General features: G+C 39.5%; 1 protein-coding gene across 3 annotated transcripts in view; it reads right to left on the reverse strand.

The window, feature by feature from the left end:
• The window catches only part of LOC128379726 (ras-specific guanine nucleotide-releasing factor RalGPS1-like), a 152676-nt gene extending 141293 nt beyond the window's left edge, over nt 1-11383 (reverse strand). For 2 of the 3 annotated variants that reach the window (XM_053339353.1, XM_053339350.1), the window contains exon 1: nt 11082-11383. The gene's annotated coding sequence lies outside the window, so the exon portion shown is untranslated. Of the gene's footprint in view, nt 1-11073 lie in introns of all 3 variants that reach the window. The other variant, XM_053339351.1, reaches the window with a different exon arrangement.
• Between the last annotated feature and the right edge of the window lie 3379 nt (nt 11384-14762).

Below are 14762 nucleotides of genomic sequence, written 5' to 3' on the forward strand. Positions count from 1 at the left end.
AGAGAACTCTCCATTAGTATGAATGTCGATTTCTGGACCAACATCTGCAAAAAGTAAGAGCAATAACATGAATCTATAACTCAGTTAATACAGTATAATGTTATTCATAGAATATAATACACTGAGGAGGAATTACACTAAATGGGATTTTATGAATGCACACACTGTTCATAAAACACAGCTGACACTGACTTGCATGCCACTCACCAATCAGGCACTTTTGACTCCAAGTTACAGCATCTGTGATGCAGACCTGCATCCTTTATCCTTGCAGGTCTGCATCACAGACCAGCACTGCATTACTCAGCACTTCTAGTACTCTCCTCACACCATGAAGGCTTGGTGTGTTTATCAAAAAGTAGCTTTAACATCACACAGTGGAAGAATCTTCTAATAGATCCTATATCCCTGGAAAAATGTCAGCTTCACTCCACCATAAAACAGCTGATTTCAATAAAACCTGCTCTATAGTCTCAATAAATTAATTACAGCTATTCAATCAAAAACACATTTTCAATCATAACCTGTTTTGCCTCCTTTAGCCAAATGTTCTATAATGTTTAACATTAAATGGTCTCTTCCCTCCATCCTTTCCCTTTTATTTTTCCATTTTATTTTATTTTATGAATTAATTTAAATGTAACCACTTATCTGCCATATACTGAATGTGTTATTGCTTTGTTGCTCTGTTCATTCTAATCAAAATTTACGCCTTCTAAATTCTACTTCCCTCCTTCCCGTTTTAAAAAGTTGTATTTTTAATTCAAATTATTCAAATAAATAGAAGTAAATCAAAGGAGCCTGATTACACCTCGCAATAACGCCCCTGTGCCTGAGTTTGTCCCGGTCTGAAGGGACGGGTTTTGATACAGCATGTAGATCTACTTTGATTCAATATGTGAGCTTAGTGATATTCCTTCTACTTCAAATTACTTTGCTGACTATTATAATATAATATAATATAATATAATATAATATAATATGCATTTTCGATCTATAATCAGGTATTTTACAATGCGGATTCTGCAAAATATAAAGAAAAAGTGCTGTTGTTTTATTATGGAACTGGAGGGTTTTAAACATGTTGTGGTTCTTTGGTCTTCTCTATCGGTGTCTGTTTTTTTGTTTGCATGTTCTGCAGGCATGTTTTATATCTACATGTTCTAATTTTAACAGCATTGTTAACTACTTTCTGAAATGCTTTTCACAAATGAACTCCAGCCACCATGAATTCAGTTTGGTACTGCTGGGGAGGAGGCAGTGGCTCAGTTTTTACAGGAGTCTGGTCCACTAGGAGGGGGTGGTTCAGTTTTTACAGGAGTCTGGTCCACTAGGAGGGGGTGGTTCAGTTTTTACAGGAGTCTGATCCACTAGGAGGGGGTGGTTCAGTTTTTACAGGAGTCTGGTCCACTAGGAAGGGGTGGTTCAGTTTTTACAGGAGTCTGGTCCACTAGGAGGGGGTGGTTCAGTTTTTACAGGAGTCTGGTCCACTAGGAGGGGGTGGTTCAGTTTTTACAGGAGTCTGGTCCACTAGGAGGGGGTGGTTCAGTTTTTACAGGAGTCTGGTCCACTAGGAGGGGGTGGTTCAGTTTTTACAGGGATCTGGTCCACTAGGAGGGGGTGGTTCAGTTTTTATATGAGTCTGGTCCACTAGGAGGGGGTGGTTCAGTTTTTACATGAGTCTGGTCCACTAGAGGGGGCGGGTGGTTCAGTTTTTATATGAGTCTGATCCACTACATACTATCATCAACATCAACACTTGAAACCTTTTTATTTTTTGTCACTTCCTGGCTGTTAAAATGGACCATTTTGGACTAAAGGATGTCACAGGTATAAGAGTTATTGTCATCACGTAAATAGTTGAGCACAATAATGGTCATATACTGACTAGTCACTTTAGATTCTTTCCAAAAAACTTGAAATCATGAATGTATGTGAGAACTCGTTCTAAAAATCATGTGTATTACATCCACAAATATGTATTTATCGTTATCATAATTCTTTCTTAAATACGTCTCAATAGGTTTCCCAGAGAGCTTCATCTCCAACCACATCAGGACTGGTTCTCTAGATGTAAAAGACAACTGGCTGCATAATGTTATGTCACCAGTTCTAGACAGATTTGTCATATTGAATGACATCTCAGACATTGTAACTGCTGTCACAGATACCACCAGTAACCTGCCTCTACAGAGGAAGGAGCTATTATGCCATGTTGCACAAACATCTACAAGTACAACAAACCAACAAGAGGAAACAACAAGGCTTTGCAGTACCTTCAGTGCCAGTGGCAGATACAGCCAGGCCTAGTTTGGAGGACCACAGAAACATCACACAGAAGTATGACTCAACTTTGGCTTCTTCCTGTCCAACATAAAGGAAGCAGTGAAGGAGAGAGATGAAGAAAGCTACTGTTGTTCTTTTAGACTTGTGGTCATAACCAATATGCCTACAGTAGGGCCCTATGATTTCCACGATCACAGAATCACAGACGGAATCGTGGAATTGGCCGATTAAAACGGAACTTATTTTAAATGCGGAATATCGCAGAATTTGACATAATTTGACTGAAATGCTGTTTTCGTGTGGAAGAGGAATGTATGTCTAGGGAAAACTGCACGGAGGGAAGCAAATCTATATGGCACAACAAGCCTCCTCCACACACTGAGCCCATCCCCCTTCAAAACAATGTAAGCATGCGAAGCGGCTGAACACGGCTCTGTCTGCTGCGAAAAAACTTCAACAACTGGACACTAACCCCTCAGTACAGAGCCCAGCAGTTCCCAAAGGACTTCTATGTGTCAGGTGAACTGTTGTTTTGCAAAAACACACTGTTGTTGTTAGTAAAATAAGAGTAAAAGGTCAAAAAACAGGATTCACAAAAATTAAAACGGAAAAAACTGAATTTGGGAAAAAATAAAACGGATTTTATAGGGCCCTACTACAGTATACTCCTCCTAACCTTGCAGATCAATGCCACTATCTCCATACCCTTGGCACAGTCTCATCTGAAAGAGGTAATGGAATGGGAAGCGAGGGAGAGAAAGATTATCTCCAACTGATTTACACTTGGAACACCTCAGCAATTTAATTTTTGAAGCAGATGGATGCATGAAGCAGCAGACAGGATCAACAGGTTCACCGGTGTCCTAAAGGACTTGATAGACACCACTGACACTAAGCTAGAGGTATGAAGGTCCAGTGGTGTCTACCATGATCCTTGTCAGACTGAGACCATTGTAGTCCTTGTTGAGGTTGTCAGACAGGCCGAGCTGTTCAAAGACCAACCAGGCATAACCAGCATTTCTTGATTTCAACAGAAACTAACTAAAGTACAGTTAGTTATGTGGATGGATGAAGCTAAACTGAAGGAGTGGAGGAAAATACCAGTTTGAAAAGGTTCAACATTTTAATTTTAAATAAGATAGAAAATGTCTCTTGGTGCTAACGTGAATAGAATCAATCCACTACAAGGCACTTATGTATAGAACACCCACATAATTAGCAGGACAATACTGTAGTGATTTCTTTTTCCAACCACCTGTTTTTACAGGTCCTTATATCAAGTTGATTTAATTGTGAAAATGTCCTTGGTATGGCTACATAGATTAGTGTGAGAGCCTTGACCTCTAACTGTAAATATGTATCTATAATTATATTGTTGTATTTATTCATTTTACATGCAATTCTATGTCAGGACACAACAGTAGCCACGTGATGGTTGAAAGTAGTAAAAAAATAACATACAAAACTTTACAATAAACAATCACCATGTGAAATAATCTGCCATTATATAAATCCGCAATATACTTACATGCTAGTGTATACAGTATATACAATTGTGCAATGTTCCTGAGATTTGCAAAGTAAAGTTCAATGTTCCTGGGATTAAATAATAAGGACAGCCTCAAGCTTTTTAGTGGGAGTGTCATTATTCTATTAATAAAGTACAATACCAAACCTTTATTAATGCCTCTAGCATAATTATTTAAAACAAAAGCCATCAACAATTTAAAAGAAACTGGCAGTTTTAAACAACAGTAAGTTGCATTTGGCCAAGTAACATATATAGCAAAATAATTATAATTCTGAGGAGTAAATCAACTAAATAAATGAATTAGTACACCAAACAGTGACAGAAGAAAGTCCACAGCTTATGTTGTCACAATCTCCTGAGTCATTAAAAGAACCTCTGATGGTCTCCTGCTGACTAGTGGTACCACATTTGAAAGTCTGGCATGCTGCTTGTATTCCCATCTCAAAGCCCTCATCTTCCTCATCAAAGTAAACCATGTAATCCATTTCATGCTCAGTGAAGCTATCCTCATGGGAAGTAGGCTCTATATCCTCAATATCATCATGATTACTTACTGATTACTTAGAATTCTCCTGTATGTTGTAATCTAATTACTGGAAGGTTGTTGACAAATGTGTGTGTGCTGTGTTCTACTACTGCCTCGATAAGATCAGTCATAATCCAGTACAGGCTGAGTTGCTAGTGTCTTTAACTAATAAAGTCACATTAACATGCTGGATTAAAGGTTTCTCCCTACTGTATGTGTTACCTCTACATTTCATTTCACTCACTCCCCTCTTGTTCTAATAACTCATGTTTGTGAGTGGGCTCTCCACAAACATCAGTAAACTGTTTAATAGTATACCAAATTGTATGTGATTGCAACCCATTTCTGCCAGCCCCTTTTCAACCTGTTGAGCATCGTCTGGCGATGACATGTAAACATGTGAAACCGTACTAAAATTCAAGCCCATCCCAAGAATTGTTGTTGCTACAGCTCTGCAGCTCCTCTTTCCATTAAAAGGATGCCAACACTGGTTTTGTGTACTGTGGGAGTTTCTTACTGTGGAACATTCCTATCAGAAGGTTTCCAGCTTTATCATCCTGGTCAACCTGCCAAGCATCTCACCATGCAGAGGGAAGCGTCTATCATGAATGGTGGGTGTAGTTTGGTAAAAAAAAAAAAAGAGAAAATAGTTCCTACATGAAACTGCTCACAACAAGGTGTGTGGATTATCCTGATTAAGCTAGGGTTGGGCGATATGCACAAAGCCAAATATCACAATATGTTTCACTAAATACCTTAATATTTATAGAGAAAATAATAGAACAGCTAGAATAGTATAATCATTTTACTGCAATGCAGCCTTTAAAACCAGGAAATGATGACACTTGTGCCATTTAGTCTCATATCACAATATCGATATATATCAATATATTGCCCTGCTCTAGAGTACCACACACCAAAATTATCTGGAGATATTTTTGTTTTTGGGGTGAACTGTTCCTTTAAATATTCAAGATTTACAAATACTAAATACCAGTTGGCATCACCCTTGAAGGATGTCTACAAGGGCGACCAACAGACAGCTGATAAATACTGGATGCTGCCTCCTTCTTATTTTCCACACTACCAGAGAGGCCAGCAGTTAAATCACAGTCTTAGTGAAGCTTAGTTTACTGCTGTTCTCTGCTCAGCTTTCAATTAAGAAATACTCTGCGGTTCTGATACAGAATCACTGATGCTACAGCAGCATCTACACTAACCTCTTCATCCAGGTCTCAGTCTGCTTACAAACACAATGAGTTAGAGAGCATTGCCGCTGCTGAAATGCATATTCTAGCTTTTCTACTGTAATGGACAATAAAGTTTTCGCAAATATTCTACTATTATCAGTCTAACATGTTATTGGCCTGTTTTTCCATCATGGAGTGTTTGTACCATGTCAATGACTTTTCCATTTGGTGTTAAAATGATATGAAAAAGTGGGTTCATTTGTCTTTGCATGTTGTCTGGTTCAGGACATTAGTTTACCTTGACAATATGATAATTAACATGAATACACAGGCCTCCATTTCTCCTGCCATGTGAAAATGCCACATGGTAGCAACTCATCCACTGATTCAGACAAAAGCAAACAGACTATAGGTGTGAAAACACCCTTGGGAGTTTCTCAGTTCATTGTTTTGGTTCAGTCTGGCAGCAGGCAGCTATTTTAGAGAAGGTCATAACACCATTATACACCATATATACACTGCTATATACACCATGTATACACTGCTATATACACACACCATGTATACACTGCTATATACACCATGTATACACTGCTATATACACACACCATATATACACTGCTATATACACCATGTATACACTGCTATATACACACACCATGTATACACTGCTATATACACACACCATATATACACTGCTATATACACCATGTATACACTGCTATACACACACCATATATACACTGCTATATATACCATGTATACAGTGCTATATACACACACACCATATATACACCATGTATACACTGCTATATACACACACCACATATACACTGCTATATACACCATGTATACACTGCTATATACACACACCATATATACACTGCAATATATACCATGTATACACTGCTATATACACACACACCATATATACACTGCTATATACACCATATATACACTGCTATATACACACACACCATGTATACACTGCTATATACACCATGTATACACTGCTATATACACCATATATACACTGCTATATACACCATATATACACTGCTATATACACACACACCATGTATACACTGCTATATACACCATGTATACACTGCTATATACACCATATATACACTGCTATATACACCATGTATACACTGCTATATACACCATATATACACTGCTATATACACCATATATACACTGCTATACACACACCATATATACACTGCTATATACACCATGTATACACTGCTATATACACCATGTATACACTGCTATATACACACCATATATACACTGCTATATACACACACAATATATATATATATATATATATATATATATATATATATATATATACACACACACACACATACACACTGCTATACACCATATATACACCATATTAACTGAAAGCTGAGGAACATGTCACCTTTCATGTAGTGTTGCATTCAAAGCTAAAATAATCAGTTACTACAGGGTTCACTTTATATATGTATTGTAGTGCTGCAGTAGTGCTTACCACCAAATACATTTGCACGTTCTAAATTGCTTTGCTGGGTATAATACTAGTGCTGCAGTGATTAGTTGATTTATCGAGTAGTCGCCAACTATTAAAATTAGGGATGCACCGATCCGGCTTTTTCAGTTCCGATACCGATACCGATTCTGGGCTTTGCGTATCGGCCGATACCCGATACCGATCCTCAAATTAGTGAACTGAGCTAACATAGTTACAAAATATTTAAAACAAATAGCCTACTTCACATGGTGCAATTCAACACCATTCATGGCTGGATCTCTAAGTGGACTTTCTCCGTTATGCCCATAGCCTTCGCGCTGTTACTCGGCATTTTCTGGCGTTTATACAGCGCATCGACTAGCGATTGCTGTGTGCTAGTGCTGCTGCTAGCGCTGCTGCTAGCACCTCCATCAGCTCCTTTTGATTTATTGAGCTGCAGAAACTCCGCGTGCTCTTTACCGTGGTGCTTCTGCAAGTGCTTGATTAAACTGGTGGTGTTAAATTTCGCCATTTTACCACCACCCCTCGCAACACTTATTTTGCAGACATTACACACGGCTGTTGCACTACCTGGCGTAGGAAGGGTGAAAAACCTCCAAATGAACGACCCCCTCTGCTCCATGCTTCTTCTGACAACGGAGTTGTTGTTTTGGTTTTTTTTTACGACTGACCTGCGCGTAACGGGATGACGTAGCATGCATGATCACACATTTAAAGGGAACATAAATGGATCGGTCTCATGGATCGGTTGATTTTCAACGATACCGATCCAGCTAAAATGTTGATATTGCCGCCGATATCCGATCCTAATATCGGATCGCTGCATCCCTAATTAAAATAATTGACAAATATTTTAATAATTCATTATTTTGGTTCTTTAAAAAAAACAATGTCTAAATTCTCAGATTGTAGCTTGTCAAACATGCATATTACATCTGGTTTCTTTCATAGAAAACTGAATATCTCTGAATTATGAACTGTTGTGACAAAACAATACATCTAAAGACATCATTTTGGGATTTGGGAAACAAAAATAGTGACAATAATTAACGGATTAATAAAAAAATGAAAATAATCAGTTAATCATTACTCGTTTACTTAACTGAACTGAAATTAATCAAATAACCAAGAACCAAACTCCATGTTCTAATAAGAGACTCTGCATGGTTCATGTTCTGGTCTTAACTATCTCAAACAACATCTGCAGTAGGAGTGTCACCATCTCCATTGTAAATCGAATATTGATCGAAATTATCACGATCTCGACCTCTGAAATCAACGGAGGAATCAAAGATGTAGCCACGCCCCCAATGTCATGTCCAACAGGCGAGTCAAGAGGCGAGTCAAGAGGGAAAACAACACAGACGTGTTGAAATGCAGCGAGTCAACATTACCTCCTCTAACTTGAACCTGCAGCCGGTAAAAACACACCATGGCACGTGACTCCTTGTTGATAAATGGCTCAACCCTTGTTCTGGTTCTTTCGCCCCCTTAAAAGCTTAACAGATAGCCAACAAATGTTTAGAGACAAGAAGGGTGCAAAGGTAAGCAGAGGAAAACAAGACGTGTTGTACACTGTTGACACAACAACACTGTCAAAGACATGAAAGACATGAAATATAATATTCATAAGTATGTTTTAATTAGTGTACAATCACCCGAAAATAAGAATTGTTGTGTTTTCGTTACCTTACAATGAGCCCTTTATATCTATACAGGGAGCGGGTCCTCTTTCACAGAGCCCGCCATGTTTCTACAGTAGCCCAGAGCAGACAAACCAAACACTGGCTCTAAAGAGCGACTTTCACAGTCACTGTAGGTTCTCCTACATGCTTGGAAGGGGAGGGGGAGGGGGAGAGGAGGGGTATTCAGTTAGTTTCAATCTGCAACCTCACCTAGATGTCACTAAATCCTACACATTGGTACTTTAACAAAAATATTGCACACACACACACACACACACATACACACACAGCAGCAGAGGAGACTGTGTGCATGACACAGTAACCAAGTTAGGAATAAAGGGGCAGCTCCAACATAACTAATAGAGGAGTGCAGTAGCTTCCACTGAATCAAGCTAAATACTGTCAGGGAAAACAGTATTAGACATAATGTGTGCAGAATCAACTTATGCATCACATTATCCCTAAATAGAAGGGCAGATGATAATAATATAATATTAATAATATTGTTTTGGTCATACATATAAATCTTCCCCTATTTTTCATAGTGGGTTTAGATGAAACCACAGCAGGAAATATCTATAATTTTGTTGGACTCATCACATGGATATGAAATATTCTGCACATCCATCACTTCAAAAATAAACAAGAAACCATCAGCATCACCAGGCACTAAGTATCTTTTTTTCCCTCTTGTGGTCATACATGCAGCCCCTTTCTAGAAACCAATGATGAAGGCTCACCATCTATCTCCTAGCACTCGCTTCTGGCAGGTTTTATTAGGGTGGAGTGTTATGCTTTTACAGCACGGGGAGTAAAGCATGCATCAGTATCCATGGTGACGGCTGCTTCCTGCTTCTTCTAGTGGGAAACAGACTGCCCCCCCCCCACGGCGTGCATGTTTATTTATACATTCCCCTTTTTTTTTTAATGATCGTCCCCCCACAGCTGCAGCACGGGGGTACAGGCTGTAGCATGGTGAGGTGACAGGCCTTGTGTCATGTGTTTACATCAGAATTCAATTCTGCGCAGGATATGAATGAATGGCAGATATATTCACATAGCAGGATATTAGAATAGAAGAATACATTTAAAAAGCAGTGATGGTTTTCAGCCTACAATCCTGACTAAGTTGCAGTAGTGAGCTGAATGGTTAGCTTGTGTTGTGGTTTCAGTTTCATATCCCTACTCAGTCTGACATCATGTCTCTGATAGCCAAAAATGACCAGTGAAGGACACATGGACTCAGCTACGTCACTCACAACCAATCAACAGTGATGTGACTGGCATATTTCTCTCATGTCCAATAGTTCAACTCATTTTCACTCAGTAAAAATGTCACACATTCTCAGGCTCCAGCGTTTAATGATGAGGATGTGCTGCTTTTCTCTGTTTTATATGATTGTAAACATAGCACTAATATGAATATCTTTGAGGTTTTTGGACCGAGGCTCCGGACAACACAAGCTATTTCGAGACATCGCCTCAGGCTCTAGGAAATTGTGAGGGATGTTCTTTACCACTTTCAGACATTTGTGAAGCATTATTTTAACCAAAGCACAGAGGAGAAGCATGGGCAGAGACATTGTGATGGCATGCATCTTAACCAGTAAACTATCCAGGTGCCTGTCAGGTCTATAATTTAGTATGAGGTCAAAACAAGAGAGTAGTTAAGCAGGGTTATTCCATTACTGTAATAACACAACAGCTTACAGAGCATTTCTAATTCTTTAGTTTGACTACCATTCTTACAGGAATCACATAACCCATTATTATTTTCTGTCTTAATCTGATAATATTTAAATTGTGTGCAATGTTTAATGGTTCCGTTGGTTGAAGTCATGGGGGACTTCCATAGAGCATGTTCTTAATGTCACTAGGTTGATCTAGTAGGATGCTTGCCCTGAAGAACACTGTGTGACATGTAGACTTCCATCTACAATGTGATATGAGGTATCAGCTGGGGGGTGGAGGGTCGTTTTCTGCTTACGGCCCAATAAATGCTGTAGTCGGCCCTGCACGATAACAAACATGTTTTGACAGCTGCGATTCACGTAGTGTCGCAGACACACAAACACACACGAGCGCGCGCACACACACACACGAGCGCGCGCATGCACAGAAAGAGAGAGAGAGAGGGAGAGAAAGCGAGAGACATGTCCATAAATCACCGTGTCTCTGTCCGATATCAGCCTCCTATCACGACCGCAGCTCTGTATGACACGGCGTTCCCAGTCTGTGTGAATCCCCGCAGCACAGCCGGGCCTGCTGCTGTGTGGCCCCGCAACACAGCCTCCTCTGCCCGCTAACACTGACAGCTCACTGACGCTACTGACGTGCTTACCTTTCCTCCAGACAGAGTCCCGCGCTGCTGCTGCTGCTGCTGCTGCTCCTACTGCTGCGGTTGTATCAATAAACACGTTAATATGAGTCCACATTAAAATGACTCCAGCCGCGGTGGTTGATTACACCCGAGCGGTATTTTCCCAGTAGTGTCCACGGGGGTTACTCCTCCTTTGAGCCGAACATGACGCCAAGGTCGTAACGTTTGGTCCGCAGGATATACACACCGTGCGGGATACATCAGCCGAAATCATACAAACATGGCAGTGACGTGCCAAATCATCCCGACACGAAAAAAAAGTGAAAATGAATAAATACCGACAGCAGGAAGTGACAGGTAGGCGCACTTATCTTGATAGTCAGGTGTATTGCCTAATCATCCGCTCTGCTTTGCAGAAAGCGCCCGCCTCTAATAACAACAAGCCAATCACAGAGCGGCTTTAAGCTAGCGTCCTTCAGACGCAGGTGCATATGATAACTTCATGAACTATCTGTAAGCTCGTTCGTCACAGTTTCTTACTGGTAGACTACGTTCCTTAAATTTCTGGACTGGCCCACAACAGACATCTGATCTCTTATAAACGCTAAGTTCTTCAGAAATCCTACATATATTTTACCAGATGAATTTCGTTGTACTGAGGAAACATAAAAACACACTTTTCCAGATGCCTATAGAATATTCCTGATATTTAGTCTAGATTTTAAATAAGGATGTACTCTACATTATCAGGATAGTTTATGTTCCTCCTGTAACAATATTAGAATAATTTGGTTGTAAACATTAGAGAATGTGTTCACAATTTTTCAGTCAGGTACCCATATGAACAGTGAAAGAGGTTTTCCTGCTGTGATACTGGCTATTTAAAGATTTCCTTAACTGTTGGGGGACAAAATCCACAGTGTGTCCACAAGGTCATTTCAAAGTAGATGTGAAGCTTATATGAGTCTTCATCAGTGAGAGTTAGTCATATCAAGTGATATCTGACACATTTACAGTCTTTTTACCATCAAATTCCTTAATGTAAGGTATGTGAACATGCACATGCACAATAAGGATAGATTTCCTGAATGTGTTTAGTGATTTCTTACATTTAGAATAGTAAACCTCTTGTGCATGGTTGGATTTTAAGGCTTACACACATCTCTCTTAACAATGTTGCACATGCTTATTCTGTGTAATGTGTGCCTGTGTGTTATTATAAAATTAATAAAAGGAGTAAAAATAGCCTAACAATGCACAGTTATCTTCATAGGTTGTTAAAAACATACATGTAAGAACTCATACAGTAAATAACATATAAACAACATACTCACATGCTCACAGAAACCTGCACTGGTGGTAGCAACACCTTGTGCTTAACAGCATACTGTAAGCTATGGTATTTTGTACTGAATGTATCTATTCTGATATATGAATTCCTCCAAAGCAGATGTTCTGCAGTATTTCAAGAAATATGAGGAACACTTCTTAGTAATACTGTTAAGAGACTCTCTGAGGGACTTTCTGATATGTCAAATATATTTAGTGCTCCAATACTGATTATCCCCAGTGGATGATTTGGAGAACAGGATGGGATCCACCCTTCAGTGGGAGTACCCCGCATGTTCTAAAATCCTCTTATTTATTCCCTATGCTCTGCAGTTTTCTTGGCCTGCTTGGTGTTCACTCCTGTGCACCCTCTAGTGGCATTTGAGTGAACATCAGGAGTGTTCACACTGTGTGTGTGTGTGTGTGTGTGTGTGTGTGCGTGTGTGTGTGTGTGTGTGTGTGTGTGTGTGTGTGTGTTTGTGTTTGTGTTGTCTGTCATAGGCTAATTTTGGGGACAGACTTAAGACCAGTTAATTAGGGATGGCTTTTCCAATTGGGGGCAAAAGCCACCAAACAAACCAAATTTGGAAAAAGCTGATTTTGGGGTTAGTGGTTAAGGTTAGGCTAAGGAGAGCTAAGCAAGTGTGTCTGTCTGTGTGTATACTTATATACTGTAGACTTAGACTTGACTAGAATATGGAAGAAAAGCATGATACAGAATGAGGAACACAGCCATATTTTAAGGATTCAAATTACAATCTGGCACAACAGGGACAAACAAAATAACAGCAAGAACAGGAAGCACACAGCTACTTCCAGTAAAACTGCTATACCACAAACTCACTGCAGTATGATCATATGCTAAGAGCACATTGCTGAGAGTGGGATTGCACTTACTCAGGCCCTAATGATGATGAAATTATAATACAGAAAAGATAATGACACTAAGTTATTAACTAACATATAATCACAAATGTTTTATTTTCAATGTCCTGGTAACAATAACTTTATTTGTTTTGGAAACATCAATGCCTGCAGCCCCCCCCTATTTATGTAAAATGGTTCAGTCCGACTGGATCAGCTGCAGGTAGCGCACCGGCGGTTTGTCACACAGCCACAGCGGGCAAGGAGGAGGAGACGGCAGTAGCCTATGCCTCAAAAATCAGGCAGCTAAAAAAGAAAATAAATTAAGAGAGGTGAAGGTGTTGAAGGGTCGACAATATGTCCCCCAGTATTTCAAAAAAAAAAGGTGGGTTTGTTAGTTGTGGTGGAAAGTTATGGAATATTAACCTGTCCCTGTCTGTGGTCTATAAGCTATCTCACTTTTCTCACCATGTTAGCTCAAGAAAACTCTGGATTTTTAAATTTTACTGCTATATTAGTTAAATAATCAATCCAGTCAAACATTTATCAAGCTGTTCTTATTCAATAATAGTTGATCTCCCCTCTGTCAAAATGATGCCTCATTCTGAATAGTCAAGTGCACCAGCAGCTGTCTGTCAGCCCCCAACTTCCCCTGCCCCTGAACCAGCCCCAGTGCCCCCACATGAGGAAGGAGGTGAGCAGCTGTGTGTGTTGAAATAATAACAATAATAATAATAATAATAAATTCACAAAGGTGAATCTGTTATGGGAAAGATTAATTAAAATGAATGAAATAAAAGTTATTTTGAACAATTTTAATGGTTTAAAAAGCATAAACCCTTTTTAAAAATGAAATAGAAGACGTGCAGTAAGAACAGACGAGAACATCTGCGGTGTGTGGAGCAGACTGGGGTGACTGCTCTCAGTCCAATCAGAGAAGTTTACATGTTGGTGACTATGCTATTACAAATAGTTATATTATAGGAAATACTGTATAATTAATGTATGTCATGTACACTCTACAGAGCCAGGTCCAGGACCCTCTTCTGGTAATAATGGACAGAAATACCATTAAAATGCATAATTGTATGTAAAATAGCATCAAAAAATTTCGCCGCTGTGTTGGGGGGCCCTGAAAAGATTCATGGGGATTTTCATGGGGCCCAAAATCCCTAGCGGCGCCCCTGCCTGCCTTTATCATGTAAAGCATTTTGTGCTACATTTTACTGTATGAAAAGTGCTATATAAATAAAGTCTGATTGATTGATTAATAATCTTTGTAGTCCCCTCCTACAGAAAACTGTCTGCAGACTCATGCTCTGCCTGGTTTTAGATCTGGACATGCAATCGAAAGTCAATCAGTTTGACTTTGAGGGATGTGTGTGGTGATTGACCAGCATTGTGTCGTCTGGTTTGATATCACCATGGATCACTCTGATGCTTTTAGGTGTGTCAAATGCTGTGGCCACCTCAAGCTCTAGGTCAGCAATACAATCAGAGCATCTAGCA

The sequence above is a fragment of the Scomber japonicus genome, chromosome 19 (genome assembly GCF_027409825.1).
Source record: "Scomber japonicus isolate fScoJap1 chromosome 19, fScoJap1.pri, whole genome shotgun sequence".
In the NCBI taxonomy this organism is placed as follows: Eukaryota; Metazoa; Chordata; class Actinopteri; order Scombriformes; family Scombridae; genus Scomber; species Scomber japonicus.